The sequence below is a fragment of the Manis pentadactyla genome, chromosome 16 (genome assembly GCF_030020395.1).
Source record: "Manis pentadactyla isolate mManPen7 chromosome 16, mManPen7.hap1, whole genome shotgun sequence".
Classification (NCBI taxonomy): Eukaryota; Metazoa; Chordata; class Mammalia; order Pholidota; family Manidae; genus Manis; species Manis pentadactyla.
Window position 1 is genome coordinate 61,914,040 of NC_080034.1, and position 19,004 is coordinate 61,933,043.

The window sequence follows — 19,004 nt, forward strand, 5'->3', positions numbered from 1 at the left end:
GAGTCAGCAAAGAAAAGAACATCCAAGGTGGTATGCAAGGAAGCTCCTAGTTGATGGCCTTAGTCTTGAGCACACAGTAGGCACTTAAATATTTTGCTGATTTGAAAGCCCAAGAAAATTGGCAGCGGGTCATATGCTATGAGTAGGAGGAAGAGAAAAGGGGAATTGGTGGCTTAAAGGAGCAAAGGACCCCACGGAGCTGGGGGAGGGGGCACAGGGGCCGTCAGAAGATGAAGGCCTCCCCAGGGTCCTGGGTGATGAAGCTCAAGGGGGTCTCTCGGGCAGCTCAGCTATTTACAACCGTGTGATCTCAAGAACAGCAATGGGCTCTGGCTGCTGGAGCTCTCTCTTCCTTCTCAGGGTGAGTCCGGCATCCTGTTTCCTACTCTGGATGACTGGCTAAGGAGATGGGAGGAAAACCGTGTTATTTCAAATGGTTGCATCTTTTATTCCTGCTATTTGAGGCAAGCCTGCTGTGTTTTTTCCAACAGATGCCCAATTCACACGTGTAGTTGCTCTCCTAAACGGTAAACAAGCAGAATCTATCTACAAATACCAAGGTCTCCGGGGGTCGGGGGTAGGGGAGACATGTTTTCCAAGTGCCCAACCCAAAATGGCTTTCACACTTTTTTTTTTTCAGGCTGAACTTCTAACCCAGATGCGTCTCAGTGCAGAATGCAGCCGGAAACCCCACCTGGGACTCACGGGGGCCGGTTCCGAGGCGGCACACAGCCCACTTGGAGCACTGTCCCGTCCTTCTCCCACGGCAACCTGGTCTGGGCAAACGTGTGTGTGCGGGCCTCACACAGGCCTCAGTGATTCAATTAGCATGAATTCAGTTGCTCTTTTCAGGTCAGTTCTTTCTTCTTTTGTTTAGATCTGACTCAAGATTTACTTCGGTTCTCTACACCTCTGGAACAGTACCTAAGCAAATTAGACCATTTAAAGTGATGAAGACAAAGGAAAAAGGAGGACCAGGCTCCTTGAAACCTCATATGCAAAGAGTCTCCTCCTCTCCCCTCCACCAGTTCTCTGCTCTTAAATTACTAACTCCCAGACAAGCAACTGTTTCTCAAAGGAAAATTCTAGACTCTAAGTCCGAATGCAAAAGCCCCGTGGTTAAGCCCTGGCTTGCAGAAAACTAAAAATTTCAGCAATTCTGGAATGAAATGCTGTGTTCAGAGCTATACAAAGCATAGCAGCTGTTCCCAGACAACACATAAAAACCGAAAGGGGTGATGCTATCTTTATCCTCTACCTAGAGTCAAAGCTGGTACTGTCCTGGGCACAGCTCTCAGTTCCAGTCTGCTGAGCACAAGAGACAAGCCAAAGGAATTCCTGGGCCAGCAAAGGACACCTAAACAACAACAAAGAACAGAACCACCTGGAAGAAAGAAAATGCAGTTAATCATTTAAAGTTTTTTAAAGGATGCAAGGACACAGAACTGCTTGAGGAACAGTCTCAATGACATTTGGAAAATCATTTATAATCAGTTCAAAATTCAAAAGATTAGATCACCTCGAAGCCTACCTGAATTTCCCAAGTGGAAGAAAGAGAACCCTTTTCTGGAAGGAAAAACACATTTTCTATATTAAAACTCAAATCCGGCTCATACAAAACACGAGACACCTTCAGACCACTGCATGGAATCAGGCCTCAGATGAGCATCCCAGGGAAGATGATGCTGGAGAAAGACCTGAGAAGAATCAAGGGGAAGGTGATGTGAAAGGGGTGCTCTGGTAAGCCTGAAGCTCACACACAGGTTCTCTGGAGAAAACACTTCCCACCAGCAAGGCCTATCCTCCCATCATTCTATTTATTGCTCCGTCTTAAATGACTGGGCAACTGCTGCCTAGCTGTGCATCTCCAGGATTGGCCAACGCTGTCACCAGCCCACCACACATGCAAACCACCAACGAATGAAGCTGGTGTGAGGAGGCTTAATTTGCAATGGGAACTGCCACCAACACACCACGCTTCCTGCTGACAGACTGTCTCCATTTAAGAAAAAGTGAAAAACTACCAAGGGGCCTGGTAGGGGACCACCCTAAGATCAGCCAGAAGAATCACACAGCAGTTAAGAAGGAGTCAATGCGGGAGCCACACTGCCTGGGTTCAAATCGTGCCTCTTCCACTTGCCAGCTGTGGTTGAGTGGCTTGACCTTGTGGCACTGCCCTTAGACAGTTATGGAAACTCTCTCTGCCTCAGTTTCCTCATCCATAAGACAGAGAGAATGAGAACACCCACTATAATATGGCTGCTGTGAGAAAGAGATGAGTTAAATCTGTCAAGTGCTTCCACACAGTCTGGGGCATAGAGTACCAACTCCCTAAGTGCCTGCTATCACCAAATATGTGCTCACACCTGAGCACACACTTCCTGCACAAATACACTAGCAAGTGCACATCAGACCTTTAGGGCTGATTCACTAACCATCAGTCCAACAGATGCTAAAGACATTGTGTTCATCCAGGACAGTGGTTCTCAAATGTTAGCATGCATAGAGAGAGCTTATTTTAAATAGACTTTGGGGCCCCACCTCCAGAGTTTCTGATTCAGAAGGTCTGGTGTGAGGCCTGAGCATGTGTTTCTAGCAAGTTCCCAGGTGACGCTGATGTTACTGGACCAGGGACCACACTCAGAACCACGGCTCTGTGGACAGGTAACTGTGGTTTCTGTGTTTCAGGCCTAGGCCTTACCAAGTTTATGTGCACAGTGAGCCTTAAGGAGGTAAAAGAAGAAGGGACAGTAGCGAACATGCCTGTGGTGAAGATGTTTACTGCTCAGAGTATCTGTATGTTCTTCTACCTTGCCCAGCATCCTTGCACCTTTGCGTGCGGCAGACTGCATGACAGGACTGGCCAAAGGGCTTTAAGCAAAGATGACACACATCACTGGCAAGCTGAAGATTTTTAAAAGCTGATGCATGACCCACTAGCATGTTCCTTTCTGTGGTGACCTGGAAGTATGTGTCATGGCAGGGGTAGCTATGAAGGCAGCCCAGATCCCTGGTCACTGCTTGGAAGGGAGCTATTCCAAAGAGCTGGCTGAAATGCAGCAGATTTCCCAGGAACAAGCAATGGCACTTTACTGGTTGAGTCACTGAGATTTTAAAGTTTGCTTGATACTTCAGCAAAGCTTAGCTTAACCTAGCTTAAACAATTCCTATCATTATAACAAGGACTTCCCATCAGGCTTATAAGGCCAACCTATGAAACACAGGTGTGAGGTATTTTATAACAAGATCAGTTCACTCACTTTAATCGTCAAAATAGATGAGTTTTTTTTTTTTTAACTCTGATTTGGGGTCTGTTTTCACCGAATAAAAAAATCCTTCACTGCAACTGATTATGTAATAGTAATTTAGAAACCTAACTATGCTAAGAAGTATTGAAAATGTGAAAAGTAAATACAGTGAAGGATTAAGATCAAGAGCCCCATGAAACAAAGCACATGCGCACACACACACACACACACACACACACACACACTCTCACTCCTGGAATCCCTTCACTCTAAAAGGCCAGAAGGAGGGTTTCCATTATATTTATTACACCATGTACAATTTCATAATTAAGCCCAAATGGGAGAAGGTAATTTCTTTAAGTTAAAAGCATCACTAACTATAAAATTGCTCTAAAAAAGAAAAATATATATAATTTCTAGTGAACCTCAGAAAGTTTGCAATTTAACACGCAGGTAATAAGCTGTCCACAGCATCCTACCTTCCAGACCGTGCTCCTCTCACAAAAATTACGACGACAGACACAGCCAAAACAACGTGAACCTAGAACAACTCAACTTAAAGTAGAAAATGAATGAATACACGAAGTTAAAAAAAACTGGGGAGAGAATTAAAAAATATGTAATAGAATCATACAGGTGCTTCCTGGTCTATACAGCAGAACACACCCTCTGGAGGGCCCTCTAGGAGGACTTTCTTTCACTGAGTGGAATCTACAACTCATCTGAAAGGTGAGTGGGTTTCTTGCTATAATTCTCCCTAGCTCTTTCCAGAGGGCAGAACAACCCCTTGTGCATGCACACACCCTTTAAAGCTCATCTCCACGGCGCTCAGTGGTTCTCTGCTCCCCAGGTAGCACTGGCAAAGCTAAGTGCTGAGATGAAGGGATCCGGCTGCTCTGGCCTTCTCAGGTTCCTAGGCCCCGAGTAACTCATTCTCTGGGTGTGTCACATTCCATCTCTTTAGGTACTTCCATGTGGCCAGAAAGAAAAAAAAGGTAAACACTCATGTAATGCATTTGGTCACATATTACAACTCAGCTGTAAAATCAGAGTCAAAAATATAAAAAGGCCTTAATGCTAAAAGCCTAATTCCTCTAATATGTTTTATAGCTGTTCAGCAACTGTTGGGTTTTTTTTTTTTTTGGTGTTTTTTTTCTTCTCCCATTTTGTTCAGGAGACATGAAGAAGTCACTTAAATGAAAACTTGGAAATTTAAATAGCTCTATTTTTTTAAAAGAGTCTTACGACATACTACCTGTAAGACATTAGGGAGACTAATGTATACCCCCAAAAAGGGTTATTTCTTTACTTTTCATTAAGGAGCTAATGTGGGGAGGCATTCCCTTGATACCAGAGAAAACAGGAATGACATGTAATTAGAAAATAGGTGGATTTACTAATAATCACAGAGCTAAAGAAACTCAGCATTGTATCTTGCTAGTATTCTCTTGTGAGGCCCCTGAAAACTCCCAGTTACTTTGCAAACTGATTTTGTAACCCTCATGTTGTACTCTTGAAGCAGGGTTGTGCGAGCATCTGCAATAGAAACATTATAGGAACGTCCACATTTTAGAAAATGAAAGCCATAGAAAAGTGATCGCACATGATTTTTTTAGTTGCTCAAAGTTTACTTCTTCCATGGACATGTTCATAATGAGAGAATAAAGCTGTAAGTAAATTCCTGGGAGTTCACAAACATGTTTCATGCAGCCCAAATCCCCTTCCATTGACATACGCTCAAAGAGGCCATGGTTGCAGACTTCCACACTTTGTCCACATGAGGCTTCTCTCTCTCTGCCTCCCCACCCACCCCAGCCCCAGCCCAGCCCTTCCAGGAGCAGCACTGCAGTGTGCTCACCAGCAGGGCTGTTTCCCTTTGCTCTCACCGCTGCTCCTCCACCAACTTGCACCCAAAGAAGTCTTAGGCCATACAAATGTCATGTCCCTGTGATATGCACTTTTATGCTGACCTAAGGTCATGACCAAAACTAATTCTTGGTCAAATAACACCCCAGCTAGCACAGCCCAAGGCCTCTGCAGGTCCTCCTCTCCATGGACTTCTCAGCAGCGACTGCCCATGCTTGCTGCTCCTGGGTGCCGGTTCACAGATCACATGACTGCTGAAATCCTTCAGATAAAAGCAGGCATTGTCCACTTTTCCTTGAAATCTCAGAATCTTGGATTAAACCAGCAATCAAGTAACATTTCAATCCTCTAACAACCTTAAATCAATCGATCAACTTCTCTTTAGGTCTCAACTCCCTATAAATAACAAGATGTCCAGTAAAAGCCATTTTAGTCAGCTTTTAAAGCAGACCAACAGCATTTACTTTAAATAAAAGACTAGGATTATGTGAAGGGAGAAAAGCTTTTAAACAAACAATAAACAGTATGGACTGAGATGTTAATAAGCCCAACAAATTTCTGTCATGCCTGTAAGGTGCTCAGGAGCCATCAGCGCATTAGCTGAAAGCACGCGCTCCCTTTCTTCTTAGCGTTTGGCCTCCAGTCCCAAGGATGAGCCCGCCCACGCCTGATTCCTGGAGGCTGACCTCCAGGCAGCCAGCAGCTGTTCGAAGGCATGCCTGGATGTTTCCCTCTCCTGCAAACTCCAGCTCCACCATCTCCCAACAGGTGTCCCTGAGCCTGCCTACCCAGAGATGCTGTAAGCACGTCATTTCACACCGAGCCAGCTCAGGAGCTGCAGGCCGCCACAGGTTATTACACAGAAAAGACACGACCTTCTGCCTTGTCCCTCCTGCAAGCTCTCTCTGAGCTGACCCCATAAAAAGGCACAAGCACGTGCCCCTTGCTTTCTGAGATGTAATGGTTTTTATTTTCCATCTGCTGGGAGCAACTAACATCCAAAGAACTAATTCATATTTCTTATATGCAATTCATATACACTTCCCTCCCCCAACCGAGTCACAAATGTCTAACTATTAAGATAATATGTTCCACCGTCTGCCTGGCAATCAGGAGGTATAGTTTCCATAGATACTCAGAAGACCAACTTCCAACACTGATTACATTTTCAAAGGGAAAAATCTCTTAGTAGAAAACAAACAACAAACAACAAACACCCCATGAAATCTATTTGATTCAGGAGCAAAGTTTATACCAACCTTATTCATACATGAACTCTGTATTACGGCCCATCCAAGTGCCCAGAAGACTTAATACTACTAGAAGCTAATACGTGAGTATTTAAAATGCATCAGTGAGTTGGTTATTAAAACTTAGGCCCAGCAATGCTCTACACTTAAGCAGATGAAATCAAAATGCTTGAGAACCATCAGCAGCCATGAGCTACTCTGGGTAGGCTTCAACCCTGGGAGTTCCAAGAAAATAGTTAATGCCAGGAGAGAGTTTGGTGTACCACCGTGGAGGCTGAGTGGTCTTCCATCGAAAAAATGGAGGGACTGAGAAGAATAAAATTAACAAATAACCTAAAAAATACAATAATCACTGTCAAATGAACACATTTACTTTTTCACATTAGTATTATTCCTATTGGCCAAAAAAGCCATGCGGACACTACTCCAGGTGATGAGTTCAATTCTCAGCACAGCCATAAACTGTAGAAGAATATTGAATGAAATGAAGGCAAACTCATAAAAACAGACTAAGTGATCTCTAAAGTCCCTTCTGGTTCTAAATTCCTTCTTAGAATGAGCCTAGAGTTGAGGGGCAAAAAAAACCACTTCTCCCTTCCATTTGCCATTTGATGGTTTAAAGTTAACTTGTTTAAATATTTAAATTTTCTGAGTCTTCCTTTAAGATTGGAACTCCCTTTCTACAGACTATGTCTCCCAAGGTGTCTATGACTTCTCTGGCACCCACCAGATCGTCTTCCCGACAACCTGCTTTTCGAAATCCATGATTTTCTTGTATATTATTCCAGTTAAAAATACAAAAGAACAATGCATATTAGGAAAAGAGATAAACCTAGTAATGGTATCTGGACATCATTTGAATCTGTTAATGAATCACTTGTTTTCCCTGCAAATATGGGCAAAATAAATATTATTTTGGTATACATCAGAATAAACTGGAAGGTTTATTCTAACACTTCACATTAACTCATCAGGCGCATCAATGAGGGGAGCTCTTGGGGCGGGGAAGTATTCAGAAACTAATTTTCCATGTAAAACTCCTGGGTGTAAATCATTCTACAGTATCTTTCAAACTTCCCCTTCTCTTTAAGCAGAGCATGATGAATCAAAGTATGATTAATCTTACTTTTTTTGGCTGATGACTCAGGATCATTACAATGAACAACCATTACACAAGGTACCTCTGGAAACTAGTGTAACAGGCCTCTTATTTCAGTTTTGCCCCTATTCCACATGGCCGCAGTTGGCCATGCTTTTTTAATTGAACTCAATGTGACTGCACAGGAGGTTGTAGGAAATTAACACAGAGGGCTCCTCTGTTCACTTTGCACAGATCCCCCCAATGGTGACCAGCTATGCTGTTTCAATTCTTCTGTCTTATCCCGACGTCCTTTCTTGATGGCTTTTTTCCATCCCCAACCATCAGCTTTGGCCTCTAATTTGCTGTTGACTGGGAAATGTGAGGGACAAGGTGGTCAGGGCCCTGGTGACAGAATAAATATGCTCAAGTGCAGGCCTAAAGGGTCTCCCCAGAGGGTAGGAGTGTTGGTATCAGGACTTCCTACACCTGCATGGCTTTTGAAAGCTTTCTTTTGCATGTATACACCCCCAAGCTGGTTCCCCTTCACTCACATGCTGAATTTTCTGGACTTAAGAATGACAAATAAGAGACCTTCACAAAGTGAGATATTCCTTTTGAGTGAACTGAATAGTAGCCAATCAACTGTTGTTTCCATACTGGTAACTGGTACTCTGGCAGTACCCAGGGTCTTACCCTGAATATGATCTACCAAGCACTGTTAATGGTTCAACATGAATACATACAGCTCAAAAAAAGATTTTAAGAAGTTTTTCTGGACTACCTGATATTTTTAAGGAAGTTTTAACCTGTCAGTCACTTGTACTACTTAGAACAATTCAATTATATGAGGTTAAGTTCTGAAAAAAGGTATGATGAAGAACATAATGAATGTGCTCTACAGACTTCAGTAAATAAGAAAGCTGTCACTTTGTTCTTCTGCATTAGGAACTTCTCAAACAAAGAAGCTTGATGGAGGCAGACAGAAAGGGGCTTATCAGCTTAAGAAACGGGAAGGATGGTACAATTAACTGCCACATAGTCAGATATAATTCAGGGTGACAAGGCCAATGAAAAAAACAAGGCAAAGAAAGCGCCCAACATGTTTCTTCACGTAACACCTGAACATCCCAGTGTTGCAAACCACCTTTATTCAAGGGTTATCTGCACATGTGACCTGGGAAGAAAAGCAATAGCTATTGGAGGGAGGGAGGCAAGAAGGAAAAGAAGGCACAAGAGGAGGAAAAAGAAGAAGTCTCTTATCTGAACCACAAATGCCTCCCGCTGCTCACTCTAACTAGCTGTGTTGTAGGTGTTCCAAGGGGAAAAAAATCAACTGCATTTCTTTCTTATTACTGCCTCTTCTCTGCTCCACAGACCCAGCCCTGCCAAGTGAAAAACGGTTTCCATCAGCTCTGTGGAGAGCTGCATGCTCTGCCTTGGCAATCCGAAGGTGAAGTGTTGTAAACACTGAGGACAGCTCAGGGAGGATCTGGGGAGGAAACGGAGCCTCGCAAAAGCAACTTCAGCCCTGGCCGCCAACAATACGTGTGATGGGGCAGACCCGCACTGTGCAGAAAGATGCTCCAAAAACAGGCAGCTGAAGGCCAGGGACCATAAAACACAAAATGTGTGTGATGTTAAAGATACTAAGAAAAACAAGGGTTTGGTTCTGAAACAGTTGTACAGAGAAAATTCAGTTTCTCCTCAAGTGACAACATACTTACTTTGGTTTTCAGAGTGCCAGACACACCAGGACCAGAGACATGTTTCTAACAGTGTAAAGATGGAAAGAAACAAAACCCATTTCCCCCACCTCAAAAAAAAAGAAAGAAAAGAAAAAAGAAAGCCACTCCAGAAATAGCCTGAGTCTGCTTCTAAGCACGGAGGATCTGTGCATTAGGAGAGGTGCCCCGGCAATGTGTGTTATAGTGAGCGCAAGCATGACTATATATGGTATGTTTACAGAGAGGGCCTGGATACAAACATCACACAGAACTTATATCAGACCAGAACTGGCTTTTCAAGAGCCCAGTTTCTCTGCAATTATGGCCACAAGATATCCTCTCAGTCCAAGTTAACTCACATGCTCCAAGAAGCAATGTCCCATGACTTACTAGCACTGGGAGCACAGGGACAACCCCCTCGCTGCCCCCCGCCCCCCAGTCTCCATCCTGACCTCGCCTCGCTCCTCCCTCGCTCGCCCCCGCCCAGGCCGCCCACCCCCAGCCCCACAGAGGCCTAAATGCACACTGAAGAATGTCGCTGCTGAATGGGGCCTATGTTACATGACGAAGGGCACAGACAAACACGCCATCGATTTCTCAAGAAACAGCTGGCAAGGCTGAGGCCTCTCACATGGGCTCCTCATCTCCACAAAGTACTTTCGTCACATCAAATGTTCTGCCCTGGAGAGGGAGAGCCAGACACGGCCCTGGGGAGGGGGCGGGGGAGCAGGACACAAGCTGCAGATATTTTAAAGTCCTGGAGAGGAAAGAAGGAACAGCGACACAGAGACACACAGAAAGGGAGAGGGACAGGGAGCGATTCAGAGCAGGGGAGAGGGGAAGAGGGGGAGAGAGGCTTCATCACTGGCTTTAACAGTCTTGCCCAACCTGTTCTGCGGTATGTTCTGTTAACTCCTTTCTGGCAAATGGATGCAAACAGCAACCCCTTCCTTTCCTCTTCTTTTCCCCACAGCCATACTGCAATGTAGGTAGACTTGTACAAAAAGTCCCAAAGAAAAAGGCTAAACGCATTACCGATCAGTCTCAAACTACCAATATTTATCATTTAATGTGAGACCTTCACTACCAGCCCTTTGAGCTGTCATCTGGCAGGATACTACCAACTTCCCGGCCCTCTCCATCTCCTTAACCTCCTCCTCGAAAATACATTAAGTCAAGGTTGGGTACTGGAAAACAGATAGGTTAGGGTTAGGTTAAGCTAGGCCCAGTTTTCATGCACTTGAACAAAGCATTCTGTAAGAAGGAAGCATAAAATTGGTGTTTCCTCTTGTTTTCTGCTTGACATTAGGCATTTACAGGGTTAATAGACAGTCTGTAGACCAGAAATTTACCTGCTTAGCAACAGAAGCATCAACTGAGCCACGCTGGTCGTTTTGACACAGGAAGAGCAGTTTCTACCTGGTGAAAATACCTGGTGATGTTTCAGTTGCCATTTTAAGCAACACACATATTAATCATATGAGAAGAGCAGTCAAGAAACTACAGTAAAGGGAGAAAAGTCCAATGAGAGTTTACCCAGCTTAAAGGTGCAGATCAAAACCAAGAAGGAAATAAATGCAAGACTGTGGAAAACGTTTGTGCTCTAAAAGTTAAGAGCAGATTCAGGGATGAGAAACTGCCCTTGGAAGCAGTGAGATGTGGGCTCTTTTCCCCAACTTGTTTGTGACTGCTTAGTCTTCACATCAACCTCAAGGACTCTTCAGATGGTGGGAGACTTAATCTTCATAAAAAGACAAAATTCCCTCTTTAAATAGTGAGATGAAAAAGAAATCATGAATCTCACAAAATATTACACTTTTTTCCCTTAAACACATTTGTATGTATGTCTCAATTTTAACAAAAACACAAATGCAACCCTGGGCCTCCATAACATCTTTGAAAGACAACAAATAAATACACTCCTTGAAACTTGAATATAGACTTTAAAATTCGACTACATACAGCTTCCTCATTTTCAGCAAATGACTGTTTCATTTTTGGAAGCTCCAGGATGTGGGGGATGTAGAGTTGGTAGCTGCTAAGATGTTTGCTGTTTTCACAGAAATTTGTTTCTTAACCAGAGCAAGGCCTAAAAGCACTTAGAAACAATTTGGCCCAGCTGGTGAACATAGAGAGCACAGCAAAAAATATGTTAATATACTCTTTTAACTAAAATACAGAGGTATGTCAATGTATGTGTGTATGTATATATATCACACATACATAATTAAATGGCCAAAGAATGTATGAGAAATCATGAGAGAATTTTAACATTAGTGGTATCATTTTTAAATAGGACCCTGCTTCAAGAGGAGAAAACAATGATAAACAGTTATCGGCAATAATGATAGTCAAATACTGTAGAAAACCACACTGCAGGCTTTGGTTTTGACAGCTTCCCTTAAATTGAACTGAAGACAATACCTGATGGCAAAAAGATGTGGATAAAGTCTAAAAAGAAAGATGTATAATGACCTTGGAAAAAAAGAAACTCCCTGATTTCAATGCAATCTAAAATAAAATTTCAAAGTCGCATGGGTCTCTGATATTATTTTTTAAAAAGCAATTGTATGCAAAACAAAGCCAAAAATAACCTCCTCCTTTCATAAAGTAAAATGCCCGTACTTATTCAGAACCCCTATACTAACAGTTTAAATAAATTAAACCTTACTTCTGAAATATTCATTTGAAAATTTAAGTGTGGACAAAATGGTGGTATTTAAAGCAAAAATCTGGCCTATGCAGAAACAAACAAAAAAAAAGGCCGCAGTGATGCACGTTGGTCGCAAGCAGAGTGGGCTGCAAGGCCAGTTGTATCTAACAGTTGTGCTCGAAACAACAAATGGTGCATTCATGAAGTGGGAAAGCAGAGGCTGTTCAGAGGCTGTAAAGTCTGCACACAAAATGATGAGCAGCCGACTTTCCTGTTGTTCCCCAGTGGAGTGAAAAAAGGACTGAATTCAGTTAGAGGCACAGACTGTCCCTTCAGCTGTAGTAAAATGGTGAGCAAGAGGGTCCAGATAAAAAGGCCCTAAGTACATTTACCCTCTTGTAATAAGATCCGGACCTAATGATAATTAACTAAAAAGCACCTCTACATAAGATAATTTTCCAAGAGCCCTGTAAGGGGAAAAGGCTGAGGAGAAAAAAGAATGCACATCCTCTCCCACAGTTTTTAAAGAAAATATTCAGCATCCCCAAATCCACAGCAGACTAAGGGATTATACATTTGTAGCCTTATTACCTGTGACATTGCTTCTCCATGGCCTAAACAAAAGAAACATCTGGTACCAGCTACTCAGCATCCCTGATAATTGTCAGAGCGCCAACTTCTTGAAATATTAATTAGTGGCATTTACACCTGACAGTGCAGCCAGCCTATCAGGATTCTAGCACAGGTACGACAATACCTCGCTTAATAGGAAACTCTGGGATGTAATAAGCAAGCATCAGATGGAAGAATTTCAAAGTTTATTATCATTTCAGCTTATTAGTTCCCAGTGGCTCCAATGTATTTTTGTCCCATCAGACATAAACATAAAAGAGACCTGTTGGTGAATACAGTTTTGAAAGCTTATTATTAGGGGTATTCATTAGACTCACCTGGGAAGCTTTTTCCAAAAGGACAAGCCCCAGCCTTACAAGAGAACTACTGAACCTTAACCTCCTGGAATGGGCCCTTGAATGCATGTTAGGAAAAGGTAAAGAACCTCTGTTTCTGATGCTGTAGCCCAGTGAAAAGTGATCACCAAGGAAAGGCACACCAGAAATGAGAAGAGTCACAAAGTGGACAGACGGCACTGCAAGTTGCTGGAACTACTGTTCGGTGCTGGGTTGCTCACAGAGTGGGGCAGCAGTGCCCCTGGTTTAGAGAGCTGGCCACAGGCCTTGCCCCAGCCGCATGCCCACCCCAGGGAGCAGGCAGCAGGCATATGCATCATTCACTGTGCCAGCTCACAGACAAGGGGGAAGAGAGGGTGCACTCAACAGGGCCTCAGGGGCAGGCCCACTTTAGCCACGAGAAGAAAGGCTGATGTCACCAAACAACCTGCTGTCCTCACTTGTCATGTACCTCAAGTACAGAGCATCAAGAAACAGCATCCCAGCTGAATGGGTTCATTATTAACACACTGATTCTGGAGGGAGAAAGTGGAGATGATAAGGGTACCCCACTTTCAGGTGAGTGCACAGGGTCTGACTCCAGCACTGCTGCGAAGTGGTTGAATTTAAAACCTGAGCCAGGGCGCCTGTTTGGTTCTATTTTGCCCGTGGGCTGCTGTACTAAGGGTGGGAGATACTAAAAAACAGTTGCCCAATACTCTGCAGAAAAGGACAGAAAGGACCAGAAGCTGTCCACCTCCCAGCTCAGCGCAGATGGCTGCAGAGGTTTTCCAGTCTCACTACACAGAAGCTGCTCCCCTTTCTCCTCAAACTCCTTTTCCCTCCAGTCCAGGTTTACTGGCTGGAACATCTTCAGCCCTCTTTGCAAAAAAAGCTGCGGAAAAACTTATGGACACATGCTGTTTTCATTTTAAAATAGCCATCAGGTAAATCAAATATTTTAACGTGGACTTACTCGGGGAAATAAATAGAAAAGGCAAGCAGGCAGGAGCACGCCTATGCAAAACTTCTTAAAATTTCTAAGTGGTTTCAGGCAAAATCGCCTCAAATTAGCCAAAAAAAAAAAAAGATAGGGGGCCTTTGCTCAGAGCGCGCACATTTTCTCATCTCTGCCTGAGACGAATTCATTTTTAATAAACAAGCTCAACTACTAAACGGGCTGTCTGCAGAGGTCTGGTTGTTCATTAAGGTGCTGCTCGGGCCGTCGCGGGCCGAGGACAGCGCGTCAAGGTCTTCTTGGAAGAGACGCGGCGGCCCACCGGGAGGACCAGCCCTTGCCCCGCCCCCGTCGGCCTGCGAGCCAATCGGCGCCCGATGCCCTGACTGACGGCCCCGCTGCCCGCTCAGGGGGCCGCCCAGCGCGGGCGCCGAGGTGGGGCGGGTGGACCGATATGGCCCGGGCTGGACCAGTGCCCCCTCGACCTCCGCCATCCGCTTCCCACTAGCAGCCCTCGGCGGGAGAGGGCACGGGCGAGTCCCCCGGTACGACGGCTGACGAGCTTTCAGCTACGAGAACACACTTGTTTCGACCACATCCCCAGCGCACAAAGGCTCCTGGCCCGAGGGAAGGGCCGGCGTGCCCAGGCTGCCTTTCGCCCTGCGTTTCGCCCAGGCTCCTCCCAGGGCCCCGCGGCCGCCCACCCGCCTGACCCCCGCCAGAGAAGCAGAGGACCGAAAACCCTCTCGACTAGCCCCGACTCGGCGCTTCCTGGGGAAGGGACACGACCCTCGGGGGCAACTCGTGCTTTCTCCTCGCAGCGTTCCCCCTCAGAGCTGTCTGCCATAGTTCAGGGCAGATTCAGAAACCACCGTGCACCGGGGGCGCAAAAAGGATGCCCAGTGGCAAACTTTATTTGGGTGCTTCCATACATGCACCGAAGGGCAAGCAGGATAACTTCTGTGTCATTCGTTTTTTAAACATGCATGTCCTTTTAACTAAAAAGCAAGCACAAATCACATTCCTATTTTCAAAAGGGATACGAGAGGTTAAAAACTTCAAGTACTACATGATTTCTGAACCAAGCATGTTTATTCTACATTTGGCAATATTCTACTCTAGCACTTGGTTTATGACTTAACTTGTGCTAACTCGAAACAACTGGTTATGGGGACAATCCCCAATAATCTTTGAGAAAGTAAAAAAAGGAAATCCCTATAAAATTGAGAGAGATCCTCAGAATCATCATGGTAAATGTTACAGTACTGCTTTGCTGGGGCCTGAGAACCTTTTATCCTAGAAGGCAGCCCTGAATAAAGCTGAGTTTTTAAAAATTATTACTGAAAGAAAAAACAATGTTTTAAAATCACTTGCCTTGCTATGCAAAGGGAGCATCTGAGGAAATGTTTTAACCCAATACATAGAAATGCTTAGCAAAGTAGCCTTGTTTTAGACATCACATAACTAGAGAGGATAAAGTGTGAAACTTGAGATCTTTTCCCTAAATTCTCAATAATTAAAAAAATCCAACATCCATGTGACCTTGGACTCTCTCATTTTCATCTGTCTCTTGCAGTACACTCTCTTTGCTAACCATTCAGCACACTGCAAGCCCTGATAAAAGTAGTTAATGTTTACTGAAACCTGTGCGTGAACTGTACTAAACCCGATAGGAGTGAGAAGGCAAAGTTCTGTTAACAGCATCCATGTACAATAAAAAAAGGGGCGGGGTGTGTGTGTGGGGTGGCCAAGAAGGAAGGAATTATTTTTTTCTTTCTAGTCTGAACTTAAAATTTCTCACTGGTGAATAAACCAATTATATATCACCAAAGATGCTTTCAATCCACTGTGTTATCTTTTTGGATATTTTTATACACAAATATACTTCTACCATTTAACATTTCTCTAAAATTTTTTTTATAGAACTTATAACTGAAACCAATCTCTTTATATCATATACTCCTTTTGTTTTTTGAACGCCTACCTGATCAATAACTGGTTTTAATTATACCTGCAAACATATTCATTTGAATAGCTGCTTACACGTTACGGCTGAAGAACTATTCCATGCAAAAATAAATATAACATTTCAATGGTTATCATCTAAAATAGATTTTCTTCCCTCAACTTTTTTCAAATGTAAAAACAGTTCATTTCAGCCTAATCAGATCTTTAATTCTAACATTTCTTACCATTACTTTCACTCTAAGTATACTGAGTTAAATATCAGAATTTACTGGTATTTTTAACTTACAGATAACCTTTTTCTCCGATTGCCACACTATCCTTTTCTCCCATTATCTCAGTTAAAATAAAAATTTCAACTTACACACAAACACGGACTGTATCAGAACAGGATGCTCTCAGGTGTTTAAAGCCAACTTTCTCTCTCCCCCATCCCCCCTTGCTTAGAGGGCAGCAATAGAACCAGTCACCTTGGAAACAAACATCACCCAGTGTTTGCAGAACAAACAATGGTACCTTTTCAGCCAGTACCAGGCAGGCAGGCCAAGGGGCAGCCGAGCAATTCTGGGCTATACAGGAGTGTTAACATATTGCATTCATTCAGTGCAAGAAAAAGTAGTTCAGTACTGAAAATGAAGTGCTCTCAAAATGTGTGAACCTTTGGATAAAAATCACAGACAAAGTGACTAAGGTTTAAAGTCAAATTTCTACCCCTAGTTAGAAAAAAATCTTTTCATTATTTTTGGAATTGTTTTACATACCTCATGAATAAAATAAACTACACTCTTGTCACTGAGAATACCTTCTTCAGCAATTAGGAATAAATTGCTTAAAATCTTAAAAGATAAAACAAAACCCACATTTCATCTATTTACTCCACAAAATCATTATGTCACTTTTCTCTAAATATGCCACCACACACTGGTTTTCAAAACATGTATATTACTTGGCACCTTAAACTACTCGTGAATTTCTGGTATTGATAAAGAAATCTGACTCTAAGCTAGAAAATTAAATGTCTATTTTTTAAAACAGTGCCAAGCAGTATATAAATCAATAAGGGACCTGGATAACAATAACCAGACCTTGGATAACAATAATTACTAACCTTTCATTTATTTAAGACTTACAAAAGCTAATCATTTGGGGTAGCTAAAGTTTTAGGGGAGATTCTGTTGTTCCCGTTTTTAAAAGTTCAACTGTATAGTTAATAAAACACACATATATACATATATATATACACGAGTGTTCTTTAGATCCTTTAGGATGAAAATTGGAAATGTTAAATGTAAGTAACAGTTTCCTCCTTATTCTGGGTGTGTGCCGGTTTTCCTTCCCACCAATTAAGAAAGAAGGCTGGGCCAACTGAATTATTTGGACAGGAGTTTGATGTCAGTTAAATACCACAGTAACTGGCATTTTCTATCACCTCCAGACTAAGGGACAAACGCCTAATTAACATGGACCAACATGCAGCTTAAACTGGAAAAGTGCCTGTCCTTTTTCTTTCTTTTCTGTTTTCTCGAAGACTTAGGTCTTTAACATCCTTGAGTTAAAGTGCACAAAGGGTGTCTAATGCCATCTGACTGAGGTGTAACAGTCTAATTAACTAATGCTTTTTTTGCAGCGACAGTAAATCAGTTAACATTATTAATCTTCCCGAGTGAGTGAGGAGGGCTATTGAAAGGGAGCTAAACGGTTGTACTGGGTGCCCTTGAAAATGAAAAGAAACCCTGCAAGTGATGACTGATAATCCTAAAAACTACTGAGAAATACTTTAAAACACCGCCGCTGGGCGTAGCACCAGGCCGATACTCTAAAAACTGAAGCTGCAGCTCCAGGGCAGGGAGAGGAAGAGGAGGAGTCAGGCAGGCAGCTGAGAAGTGCCTCTCACCTCCCATCCTTTCCTTCCAGCATCAGGAGAGCGAGCGACGGCGCCCCATGAAAGCAGAACTGGAGCCTTCCGCTCCTTTATCTGATACTGCACCTTCCCAAGTCACTTTTTTTTAGACCAAGCAAAAATTACTACCTGGAGTAGTCTGGGAATAACTCCCACTGTTTGGCTGGTTAGGCTAGTTTCAATGAATCAGTAAAACAACTATCTTAGCATTTGGAGTCCCAGTTTTATTTGCCTCCGTTTTATTGCCTAGTAGTCAATACCCAAAAACTGTACACGCATATCATACTCATATTAGCAGACTGTAAGTTCGTCGAATGCATTCACCGAATGCCAAAAGCTGAAAAAACACAAAGGCAACAGCCAAACAACTGAACCATAGCTTGGTCTGTGCTGGAACAATGGCAGTAACTGCCATCAGCCCCTCCACCCTCTGCTCTGGATTCCAACTCCTGTCACTCTGCCTGCACCCCATTCCAGAAGGCAGCTCCTTTCCTGGTGGCCAAACGGCTGTGGGGAGGCAAGGATTTGAGGGAGGCACTTGCCTAGTCCCCGCCTGCTCCTGTTTCCGCCTCCCAGGCCTCCCCAGGAAAGCCTGGGGACAGGACTGAATGTGACGAATCAGGGCTGGGCTTTGGGGAAGGAGCTCCCAGTGCCCAGCCACTCCCGTCCTCGATTCCAGAAGCAGTGAGATCCAGGGCCATGGCCCGACCACAAGCAGCTTCCTCCATCTTCTCGGAGAACATCTCAGAGGGCCAGAGTTGGAAAAGGAAGTGAAAGGAGGCCCAGGTGCCACTGTGGCTCTCTTTCCCCCTCCTTAGTATTTCTACCAAGTTTCTGTTACACTGCCCCTCACGTGGGGTTTGTGAGCCCACGCGTACCTTTTTAATGAAATTCTGCAGGAAACACAACAGGTTTGATTGACGACGTGCTTTTTACAAGCCTCCTGATAATAAAGCACTCTTGAAAGCATCAAGGTTCAGAACTCAATCCATTTTGAATAAAGATATTTAAGCTTTGTTTTTAGATTTAAATGTCTTTAGAGACTGTTACTCATTATTTAGTGCATTAAGCCTAAAAATCATCTTTTCTCGTGTTCAAAAAGGTAGGTAGGTTCAGAGAAAACTTGACTTATGTATTTCTAAGTTTATTATGTTTTCAGAGCCCCCATCTCAAATAACATCTCTTACAAAACACTTAGTTATCTACTAGTATCTTCATTGTGTCAAGTCACTGGGACCTGAAGCTAGCTAGCTATGGAAGGAGGAAAAACCCTAGATGATTAAACAATTCTCCAAAATAACTAAAATCCTTAGGATATAATTCATAACTCATTTCTATTTATAAAAAAAGATAATTACTAACATCTATAAAACAAAGGCAAGAGAAGGAGCTGATGGAGGCCCCTTTTATAA

General features: G+C 43.4%; 1 protein-coding gene across 9 annotated transcripts in view; it reads right to left on the reverse strand.

Moving 5' to 3' along the window:
* Positions 1-19,004, reverse strand: part of RREB1 (ras responsive element binding protein 1) — a 136,819-nt gene that overhangs the window by 95,760 nt on the left and 22,055 nt on the right. The window contains exon 1 of one of the 9 annotated variants that reach the window (XM_036921391.2): positions 1,259-1,770. The exons of the other annotated variants lie outside the window; for them this stretch is intronic. The gene's annotated coding sequence lies outside the window, so the exon portion shown is untranslated. Of the gene's footprint in view, positions 1-1,258; positions 1,771-19,004 lie in introns of those variants that run through there. 9 annotated transcript variants of the gene reach the window in all.